This window comes from Prionailurus bengalensis, chromosome A1, assembly GCF_016509475.1.
Source record: "Prionailurus bengalensis isolate Pbe53 chromosome A1, Fcat_Pben_1.1_paternal_pri, whole genome shotgun sequence".
NCBI classification, from domain to species: Eukaryota; Metazoa; Chordata; class Mammalia; order Carnivora; family Felidae; genus Prionailurus; species Prionailurus bengalensis.
The window spans coordinates 227,505,919-227,518,129 of NC_057343.1; positions in this window are offsets into that span (position 1 = coordinate 227,505,919).

Here is a 12,211-nt window from a genome sequence, read left to right on the forward strand (position 1 = left end):
CGAGGTAGCCGTGCTCTCTTCTGCAGGAACTGCTGAGGAACCTTATGAAATGTGCCTGAAAGTGACTACATAAGAGACAACAGGTGGACTTATTTTCCACTGACTCCAGCTTACCATTTGTTAAGGGAAGCTTCACGGGTGGTAACGCTCCCTCGTATGTTTCAGGTCCTGAGGCAGAAATCAAAACATGTGTGCATCAGTGCAAACAAGATACTATCAGATTGAACTTGCATCAGGCTGCTAGAAACGTGGGCAGAACTGGTAGCCAGAGCAAAGGCTGGAATGAGGCAGTGCCACGTGGATGAAATTAATGTAGAAGTATCTGAGAAAGACTAATTATCTTCGTCGGTTTTCACTAGGTGTGCTGTGTTAGGAAACAGCCCTGATATCTCTTAAAACAACAACAGTTAAGGGGCTCCTGGGTGGCTCGGTTGGTTAAGCATCCGACTTCGGCTCAGGTCATGATCTCACGGTTGGTGGGTTCAAGCCCTGCGTGGGGATTTGTGCCTAGAGCCTGCTTTGGATTTTCTCTCTCTCTCTCTGCCCCTCCCTCACTCACATTCTGTCTCTCTGTCTCTCAAAAATAAATAGATGTTAAAACAACAGTTTATTTCTTGGGCTTTCAGACTGAAGGAGAAGCCTCTATTTAGGAATGGCAGAGGGAGCAGAGCAAGAGCATATATTGACTTTTAAGGCATTTGCTCAGACATGACATGTATCACTTCTGTTCATGTTCCATTGGTCGAAGCAACCATATGGCCAAGTAGCACAGACTGGAAAACTCAACTCCAGAGGGAAGCACTACAGCTCACATGGCAACAGACAGGATTGTGTCGCACGCTCACAAGGAGGGCAGAGAATGAGCAAGAACAATAATACAGTCTAACCAGGGGACCTCCCCATAAGAACTGTTTACAGGGAGGGCCATGAGACTTCTAATTACTGCCTTATTACTGCCTTATTAATGCCTTATTACTGACTAGTGGTCACCTGGATAACTAAGGTAACTAATGTAATTACTGCAAAGCATTGAGAATTCGTGATCAAGTATTCCAGTCACAGATAAAAGAAGCCCTGTTCACTGAGCCTGCCACATATATGTTATAACACGAGAGAAATCAGAGTCCGAGTTTACGCCCAGATTCATCAAAGACACAGACACCAGTGTCGCTGTCAAGATAAAGTCTTTCCATTGTCATCCATGCTTCTCACTATATGTCATCCATGCTTCTCACATTGGCCACATTACACACACACACACACACACACTCCTACACTTCCCTTTTTCTCTTAGACACAAGGACTGAAAATAGAAACACGTGACTTGAGCTTCAGAAAGGTGCTGAATGTCCACAGGAGGTCTTGGGTGTTTTGAGATGTTTTGCTTCCAGCTCTCAGACCTTCTATTTTAACGATGGCTCGTGCATAAGTAAAATTCAACGCAAATTTCAGAATTTTCCAACTACCATTGAGATCTCCTCCCACTGGGTTCTGGCCTCTATATTTAAGATGCTCAAGGAAATCTTACAGAAAACTGCCTTCTTTGGGCAGAAGAGATTTTAATTTTTAATTTGCATGCTGTCTTAGTCTATTTGGGCTGCTGTAACAAAACATCATAGACTGGTGGCTTACACGCAACAGAAATTTATTTCTCACAGTTTTGCAGGCTAGAAGTCCAAGATCAAGGCGTCAGCATGGTCCTGTTTTGGTGAGAGCTGTCTCTTGGTTCATAGCTGGCACTTTCTCACTGTGTCCTCACTGCAAGTCAGATATCGCATGATTTTTCCAGCTTGCCTGAGGTGTAATTAGTATACAAAAAGCTGCACACAATTAATGTATACCATTTGGTATACGTGTGTGTGTATGTGTATATTGGCATTACTATCGCCACAGTTTGGAGAATGAACGTACTCATCACCTCCAAAGGGCGGATTCAGTATCACTCGTCCCTTTTCTGCCAAAAACTCTTGTAACCATTTTCTCATTAAAAAGTGAGGGGTTGGAACTTCAGGTCTTCCTGACCAGTTACTCTACTATCAAAATATACCTGGGCAGCTGGGGTGCAGGTGCAGGAATTCTAAAGGGCATTGCCACCTAAAAGTAACTGTTTAAATAAAGTGAGAGGCTAAAAATCATTTAGGAGAAGAAACCTCTGTTCTGTATGCAATCGCTGCAGTAAATTGTCCTTTTTTTTTTTTAATTTTTTTTTTTTCCAACGTTTATTTATTTTTGGGACAGAGAGAGACAGAGCACGAACGGGGGAGGGGCAGAGAGAGAGAGGGAGACACAGAATCGGAAACAGGCTCCAGGCTCCGAGCCATCAGCCCAGAGCCTGACGCAGGGCTCGAACTCACAGACCGCGAGATCGTGACCTGGCTGAAGTCGGACGCTTAACCGACTGCGCCACCCAGGCGCCCCAGTAAATTGTCCTTTTGATGTACATATCACAACGGAAACTGTCTTTGAAACTGAACCTATGGAATGTGGCCTTTACCTTTTTGAATACTAATTGGTCATCATCGGTAACAATGTTTAAATTAATGTATGCAAGTTTCAAAGACATATAGATAGATTTGCTTCCCTTTCCAGAAAAGCTTTGGAATTTATCTACTCTCCCTCCATGAATAAAGGGTAAGTATAGTGATAACTCCTTACTGTAAGACAATTTAAATATAACTGGCTGCTTATCGTCATGTGACTGGGAAGGGCCTTCAGAATTGTGCTAATGAGGTCAGATAAGATTAATAATGTAAGAACCACAGTTCCGGGCCAAAATGGTCTTAGAGGTAACAAAGTGATGTAGTAATAAGGGATGGATGCCAGGAAGGGCTATGGGGGACTGAGGGAAGCTGGCTGCAGTTGGGTTTGTTTTGGGGGGGAGGTGGAAACATTCGTCCCTGTCAAATGCCTCTCCCTTTACATGATCAGTGGGATCATATAAGGACCCAACATCCCACGACATGTCCTGGTTTTGGTTGAATGTGACATGTCTAAAGAATAATAAGGCTGAATTTTCCTTGTGATTTAGGGAAGCAGGGCAGAAGGACTGTCACAGCCACTTCTAGTCACACTTGACAGAGCAGCATGTGGCCCTGTAGCTGGTCAATCTGCTGAGATCAAGGGAATGTTTTTCTTTGTCCATGTGAAAATAATTGCTCAAAATGCAAAGCTTTAATACCAAATAACACATAGATTTTAATCAACTAAGGATAAATTACCGGACATATCAATTAGCATCTCTAGGGATAAAGTAACGTTCTAATCAGGAATTAATCCCCCCCCCCCCCCGCCCCCGTCATATTGGGTTTTAAAAGGCAGGAGAATCCCCAGTCGTAATGAGTGCCCCTAACAGCCAGATCTTGGTTTTTAATAGTATTCTCAAATCAAAGGAACCAGAGCTTTGGAGAAATGACTTATTCCAGTACTGAGGCAGGAAATAAAAAAGATCAGTCTAGAGTATCTAATAACATCCGAAAGTAAGGAAGTATCCCTCTTTTCCCCAAACCGCACAATGACAGGCTCTGTCAGAGCCATGCAGGAGCTAACTGAAAGATTTCCCAACAGCCAAAGCTGGAACAATTTGAGCAGTAAAATGAATACAGCAGTATTGGATTATAATCCCAAAATAAATAAATAAGTATCCATGTGTCCATACTGATATCAATAAGTGATTGAATACATTAACAAATGCAAGAGAAGAGACAAGTCTATGCAGAAGAATTCCAAAATACCTATACAGATACTCTGAACTGCAGAGGGAGAGCATAACTCCCCATTCCTTAGGTCGGGGCTGCAAAGGGTACATTCATTCTAGTGTGGAAAGGAAGAGGAAAAAAAGAATAAATTTGCAGTGGAAAATCTGACAAACACTGCCTCAGCTAGGTGGTCAAGGTCCGTAACAGTCATAAATCAAGTTGATGGTAGATGCCCATGATGTGATGTGACGAAGATGGCACCTGACCTCGGTCCTCCTGATAGTAGTGTCATGAGAAAAACATCACATTCCCAGCAATGGATCCCTGGCAATTTTCTCAAAACTTTCAGTGTCACCAAAAACAAGGAAAATCTGAGAAATGGCAGCAGCCAGGAGGAGCTTAAAGAGACATGATGACTAAATATAATATGGTGTCCTGGATGGGATCCTGGAACAGACGGACATGAGGTTGAAACTGAGGAAGTCTGAGTAAACTCTGGACTTTAGTTCATAGCAATGTATCAATATTGGTTCATTAGTTATAATAAATGTATTATACTTATTTGCAGGTGACATGATACTGTATGTACAAAACCTGAAAGACCTCCAAAAAACTAGAAATCATAAATGGATTCAGCAAAATAGCAGGGTATAAAATCAATGAGCAGATATCTGTTGCATTTCTATACACCAATAATGAAGCAGCAGAGAGAGAAATTAAGAAAACAATCTCATTTACAGTTGCACTAAAAATAATAAGATACCTAGGAATAAACCCAACTAAAGAGGTGAAAGACCGGTACTCTGAAAACTATATACACGGATGAAAGAAATTGAAGATGATGCAAAGAATGGAAAGACATTCCATGCTCATGGGTTGGAAGAATAAATATTGTTAAAATATCTGTACTACCCAAATCAATCTATAGATTTAATGTAATCCCTATCAAAATACCAACAGCATTTTTCATAGAACTAGGAAAAACAATCTTAAAATTTATATGGAACCGTAAAAGACCCCGAATAACCAAAGTAATCTTGAAAAAGCAAAGCAAAGCACAGCTGGAGGCACCACTGTTCTAGACTTCAAGTTATAGGACAAAGCTGTAGTGATCAAAACAGCACGCCACAAAAATAGACACATAGATCAGTAGAACAGAATGGAAAGTCCAGAAAGAAACCCACAATTACATGGCCAGTCTTCAACAAAGCAGGGAAGAACATCCAATGGGAAAAAGACAATCTCTTCAGCAAATGGTGTTGAGAAAACTGGATAGCAACTTGCAAAAGAATGAGACTGGGTTACTTTCTTACACCACACACAAAAATAAACTCAAAACAGATTAACGACCTAAATGTGAGACCTAAAACAATAAAAATCCTGGAAGAGAGCACAGGCAGTAGTGTCTCTGACATGGGCCATAGCAACATTTTTCTAGATATGTCTCTGGAGGCAAGGGAAACCAAACCAAAAATAAACAACTGGGACTTCATCAAAATAAAAAGCTCCCACACAGTGAAGGAAACAATCAACAAAACTAAAAGGCAACCTAAGGAATGGGTGAGCATAATAGATAAGTAAAATAAGTCAGACAGAAAAAGACAAACACCGTATAATTTCACTTACATGTGGAATCTGAAAAACAAAACAAATGAACAAACAAATCAGAAACAACAGACTGGTGGTTGGCAGAGGAAGGAGGTGGTATGAGGGGAGGGGCAAAATGGGTGATGAGGGTTAAGAGGTACAAAGTTCTAGTTTGTAGTAAGTCATGAAGATAAAAAGTACAACATGGGGATATAGCAACATTGTAATACTGTCTAATGCATAGACTTGCCAAATCACTATGTTGTACACTTGAAACTAAGATAACATTGTCAACAGCATTTAAATAATAAAAAAGCTTAAAAATCGTCTCAAGTGTGCATGGGTGGCTCAGTCAGTGAAGCGTCTGACTTCAGCTCAGGTTATGATCTCTCTGTTCATGAGTTCGAGCCCCACAACGGGCTCTGTGCCGACAGCTCGGAGCCTGGAGCCTGCTGCGGATTCTGTGTCTCCCTCTCTCTCTCTGCCCCTCCTCCACGTGTGCTCTGTCTCTCTCTCTCTCTCTCAAAATAAATAAACATTAAAAAAATAAGGGCAAAATTTAAGGGGATACCAACATAAGTACTATTTCACTGAAGTATTTTTCAAAAGCCAAATGAATGGAAAAAATCCATGACGAATGCCAAAATTTTATTCAATTTTAATTCCAATATAGTTAACATACAGTGTTATTATTGGTTTTGAGCGTACAATATAGTGATTCAACAGCTCCATATGTCACCCGGTGCTCATCACGACAAGTGCACGCCTTTATCCCTATCACCTACTTCATCTGCCCCCCACCCCCGATCCCCCCCCTGGTAACCATCAACTTGTTCCCTATAGTTAAGAGTCTGTTTCTTGGTTCCTCTCTCTCTCTTTCCCTTTGCTTGTTTATTTCCTAAATTCCACATGAGTGAAACCATATGGTATTTGTCTTTGTCTGACTGATTTATTTCACTTAGCATTATACTCTCCAACTCCATCAGTGTTGTTGCAAATGGCAAGATTTCATTCTTTTCTATGACTGAATGGTATTCCATTGTGTGTGTGTGTGTGTGTACCCCATCTTTTTATCCATTCATCTTCACATATAACAATTGATTCATTTTTTAACATTTATTTATTTATTTATGTTTATTTTTGAGAGAGAGAGAGAGAGAGAGAGAGAGAGAGAGAGAGAGAGAGGGAGAAAGTATGCATGTGTGCATGAGCTGGGGAGAGACAGAGAGAGAGGGAGACAGCTCTGAGCACAGAGCCTGATGCAGGGCTTGAACTCACAAACTGTGACATCATGACATGAGCCAAAATCAAGAGTCAGACACTTAAGCGACTGAGCCACCCAGGTGTCCCTAACATATAACAATTTTAAAAAAAATCAGTACCGGTGCCAGGTTGACCCCCAGTGAGTTCTGAGGCAAAAAGAAAACTCAGTAAACTGAATCAGATACTGATCCTATCTTCATTTAAATGCTTGATATTTTGTCTGTCATGGATTTTTGGGTATTCGCTTGATTCTTAAAGGATATTGCTGTGAACTATGATTTTCTTGAGTACCAAGTTTTCAGTGCTTCTTAATTTTGTGCTCAAGACCTCACTCAAGCCTCGGCCCTGGATGTCTGCCTCAGATTTTATCCTCTTCTTTTCCCCTTTCCTCTGCTCTGGCCACAACGGTTGCCTTGCAGTTCCTCAAACATTCTAGACAATTCCTTACATTAGGGCTCCTGCACTGGAATCACCTCTTCCCGAACTCCTTTTACCCCAGAAAAGTACATAGCTTGGTCCCTCAGCTCTTCTAAGTTCTTGGTACAAAGCATGCTTTTCCTGAAAGGTCTACCCTGGCCACTGTACGTAAATATAAAATCTGTTCTACCCCTCCTGCAGCCTCCCTTTTCGCTTCAGTCCTCTCTTTGAAATAAATAAATAAATAAATAATCAATCGATCGATCTCCATGGCACTTCTCACGTCTTTCACTAGATAGTTTCCTGAAGGCGGAGTTTTTGTGTGTGTGTCTATTTTGGTCACTGCCTAGTGCATAAGGGTTGTTCAGAAAATATTTGCTGGATAAATGAATGGTTTAACCACTCCAAGGCCCATTGAGAGCTTTTGGAAGGGTCACAGATTCATTTGATTCAGATAGACATCAACTGTAAAGTGTTTAAGAGGTAGAATAGATTCAGTCTGAAACTAATTGAAGGAAAGTTTCTGCAGAATGGTATTGGGCATGGTCATTAATTTTTGTCCTTAATATTGGAAATCTGCCTTTCTCCCAGTCTTCTGCAAGAAAACATGATCTGAATAGGATCCTCCCAAATGATGTGGAAAAGTATGCCAAAATCTATATTATAAAATTCAAAAAACCACGCTTAACTAGTAGTAAGGGAGGAAAATGTTGATGTATTTTGTGGCTGTTGCTGTCTTTGATTTTGCAGAATTTATCTGGCAAGGGCAAAATGTCCCGTATTGCAGACTGAGATTCGGAAGTCTGTGATTCTGTTGACCGAAAATATTGAAGTATTTCACTCATTGTCTTTATTTTTTCCTCATAATGAATATTTTAAACAATTAGAAATGTGTTCTAATATAATGAGCACTCAGATTGTCACTAAATTGTCAAATTGTACTATTTTTTCCATATTTGCTCAAATTTTCCTTTCCTTTTTTCCCTAAGAAGTAAAACCTGATAGATATGATAGATAATATATGCTTTCTCTTTCCCATGGTTCTTCCTCCCTCTCCAGTTAAGTACTCTCCTAAATTTGTTGTTTATCATTTGCATGCATGTTTTTATACTTTCATTAATATGTATGTACCCATAAACAATTTATAGTTGCTTTGCAGATTTTTTTAAACTGCATATAAATTTTATCCTACTGTATATACCCATCTGAAACATTTTCTTCTGTTGTTAAAAACTATGCTTTTAAGATTCATCCGTGTTGTTACATGTAGCTTTGGCTACTGTAGTATTACATTGTGTAAATATACCTACCCACCATTGGAAACAATGTTGTACACATCATTCATTGTATTTATCTCTTTGGGTATACATCTGGGCGCTTGCTAGGATTGCTGCCTGGGCAATAGGTCTATGTATCTGCAACGTTACTAGAAGTGGATTGATTGTTATCCAAAGTGATTATGCCAATCATGGGCATTTTCCATTAGATCCCGGAATATTTTCTGGGAGCCTGTGTTTTGTAGAAAAATGATATCACCTAATCTGATCACCCATCTGTTGAAGTGTAAATGTGTTGTTTAAATTTTTTTTTAATTTAATGTTCATTTATTTTGAGAGAGAGAGAGACAGAGCGCAAGCAGGGGAGGGACAGAGAGTGAGGAAGACCCAGAATCCCAAGCAGGCTCCAGGCTCCAAGCTGTCAGCACAGAGCCCGACGTGGGGCTCGAACTCACGAACTGCGAGATCATGACCTGAGCAGAAGCTGGACTCTCAACCAACTGAGGCACTCAGGCGCCCCAAATGTGTTGGTTTTTTTTTTATAAAAAATATATCACTTAATAGACATATTAGTAGAAAAAAGTACTGCTTAATAGATATATTAGTAGAGAAAGGTGCAAAAAAAAAAAGCTTGGACTAGAAGAGTGATGAATATACTGTAAAATCAATTCAATCAGCATTACCTATGGATGCAAAGTGGGGGGAGAAGTTTCCTGCTGTTCCCGCGAGAGCCGGGGTCACTGGGAACAGTCTCGGGAGCGTTGCCAGAGCAAAGTGTTCATCATTCGGCCCAGTCTGCGTGGCTTCCACCAAGGCTCTTGAAGCCTCTCCAGTTGCCTGTACACCCACATTTGAGACGGAGACAGGGAGGGGAAAAGAAAACTCTGCACTGCCTTTTTTTTTTTTTTTTTGGCAACTTTGGTTATATTGCTTTACTTCAAGCAAAAGTAAACCTTAGCCCCTAACTTTCTGCTCCCATTGTTCTCTTGATTAAACCGCTTTTCCCTTCTTTTCATTTTCCCTTCGGTCCTCAAAGTGAAAGGTACCAGACACAGGACGGCAGGTGGAGACACTTGAATGAAGAGACAATATCCACGTTCATGCTTGGATAAAGTTGGGGGAAGGATAGGTAGTGGCTTTTCCTTCACCCCAATTTCTGCCCTCTTCCCCAAGCAAGGCTGAAACATTCTTTGTCTCCTTTTAAATGGTTTCACTTTATTTTCCCCGAAGCATTTTTTGGCTTAAACAGTGACCGAAGCTGTCCTGGTTTCCCCTTCTCACCTTCAAGAGTGTGTTATACTTCCTTTGGTGCCTTTCTGCAGTGGAGAGAGAACCTGGTTAGACGGCTGATTAAAAAAAAAAAAAAAAAAAAAAAACTAAATAATTTGTCCATAACATTAAAGTCTATTAGTGAACAACATCATTTTGGCAAAAAAGCACCACTTTAATTCAACAGAACATAGTCCAGCTGTCAACATACAACTGCTGCCATTTCCCAACCCAGAAAGTAAGATTCAGGAGGTCATTTGGTAGAAAATGGCTTTGTCAATACCAAGCGTAATGCCACTGCTATGGCTGTGTTCCACTCTCCTATTCTGAAGTACAAATGGGACTTTGTAAGACTGGGTGGATGGAGCTTAACATTTTTTAGAACTTTAATGGAATTCCTGAACTTGCTTTTCTCATGGTAATAAGGGACCTGGCCTCGATGGAGCAGCCGTTCAGAAAAAGCATATGCAGTGTTCCGATTCTGCAAAGATTAACGTGGAGAAATGGGGTGCGTTGAGGAATTTATCTTCGTGTGTTCAGGCGGTTGAAACAATGTTGCTTAATTCTCACTTCGCTGAGACCTGGTGTCGGAAGTGGCTTTAAATGGCTTCCTGAATTTTTCTTTGTGTGAATAGTTTAAGGGTCTGAGAAACTTGGCACATAAAGGCTTGAGAAGTGGTTGGGTTGATTCAAAAGACACTTATTAACTGCTAATGGTATGCCTTCATGTCACAGGTGATTCTCAGATAGAATGTATCTCCGAAACTCTCCTCCCTTTCCCTAGTAAGCTCATTGCCAAGTGTGTTAGTTTCCTAGCGCTGCAGTAACAACTTAGCACAAACTCTGTTTAGAACAAAAGAAGTTTATTCTTCCACAGCTCAGGAAGCGGGAAGTCCATGATCATGATGTCAGTAGTGTTGATTCTTCCTGGAATATCTGAGGGAGAAATGGCTCATGCCTGTCTCCTAGCTTCTGATGGCCACCGATGATGTTCGGTGTTTCCTCGGCGGTAGATGCACTCTGGAGGTATTCCAATCTCTGCCTCCGTCTTCACATTGCTTTCCTCTCTTTGTGCCCCTCCTCTTACTAATCTCTGGATTTAGGGCCCACCTAAATTTCTGTGCCTTTGCCCTCCACCATGCTTGGAACTACTTGTGTTCATGGTAAGAACACACAATGATGCCTGCCTGTGTCACCCCCCATGAATGCTAAGAGATGGAGTCCAAGAGAGAGCTGAGAGGTGAACCAGATCATCTGCATACTTTATGTGAGCAGCAGATCTAATGGTCATGCTTACCAAGTCACTAGACCTCCAAGTTTTCCAGGTTATCTGTTCTTACCGGGATGCTATTTTCCGGTCACACAGTTCTCTGAATCTTTCACCCACGGGCAGTGATTAATTGTCTGCCGTCAGCAAAATCCCGTATCTTTTACTTCTTCTCTGCACAACTTTGACTTTCACGATCCAACTAAAACTCACTCCCTAAGGACTCTGATTCCCTTATAAACTCTTCATACGGTGCTGTTTTTCCAATACCCACCCTGTACCCCTTGGCCCAGAGGTGGAGTAGAAGACCTTTTTGTTCCTTATTGCTACTTATGGACACTGTCTTCCCCTGTCCCTCAAAAATCTCCAAACCTATCATCAGAATCCACCACCTGCTAATTTTTCTGGTTGTAATCATCAACCAGCATCCTGGTCACATCTGCATTTACTGAGGTTTTTGTTCCCTGGTCCATGGTCTTTTTTCTCCAACATTTCGTGTCTCACTACATTTACCTACCTTCCAGAGACTTTTTCCCAGCCCCCACCCCCAGCCACTTCTCTAGAACAGTGGAGTCCAATGGAAATCAAATCTGAGCCACAAAGGTGAACTCTATGTGCAACTTTCAATGTTACAATAGCCACATGATAAAAGTTCAAAAAAACCTGAAATTAATTTTAGTGATATATTTTATGGACCCAATATTCAAAATATCATTTTAATATATGATAAACTAAAAATATTAATGATGGGTTTAATGTTTTTCATACAAAGTCATCGAAACTTGATGTGTATTTTATACTTGCAGCATATTTCAATTCAAACGAGCCATCCAATATCAGTCCTTAGTGGCCATACATGGCCAGGGCTACCATACTATATAACTCACTCAGTGCTAGGGAATGGATATACTCCAGGTGTTGTCCTAACTAGTAACTGAACCACCACCATTATCCTGATCTTGAGGGTCTCATACCCTGGCACCACCTCTTCCTAGGTCACTGACCCTAGAACGACCTGTCCAAGAACTCTTCTACTCTAAGAAGACTTCTACTCAACTGACCTACCTCTTTACTGTCCCTCATCCCTCTGATATCCATATGCAGCCTAGCTACTACGTTCTACCCACTGTAATGGTTCCCTTACAAATACCCTTCATCTCTCTCTCCTCCCTTATGCACTTGACTAGTAAAACACCAACTCCAGGAGCACGTGGGTGGCTCAGTTGAGCATCTGATTTCAGCTTAGGTCACGATCTCATGGTTTATGAGTTTGAGCCCCACATCAGGCCTGCTGCTGTCAGTGCAGAGCCTGCTTCGGATCCTCTGTTCCCCACTCTGTCTGCCCCTCCCCTGCTCATGTGCGTGCTCTCTCTCTCTCTCAAATAAAAACATTTTAAAAAGACACGATTATAAACACACACACACACACACACACA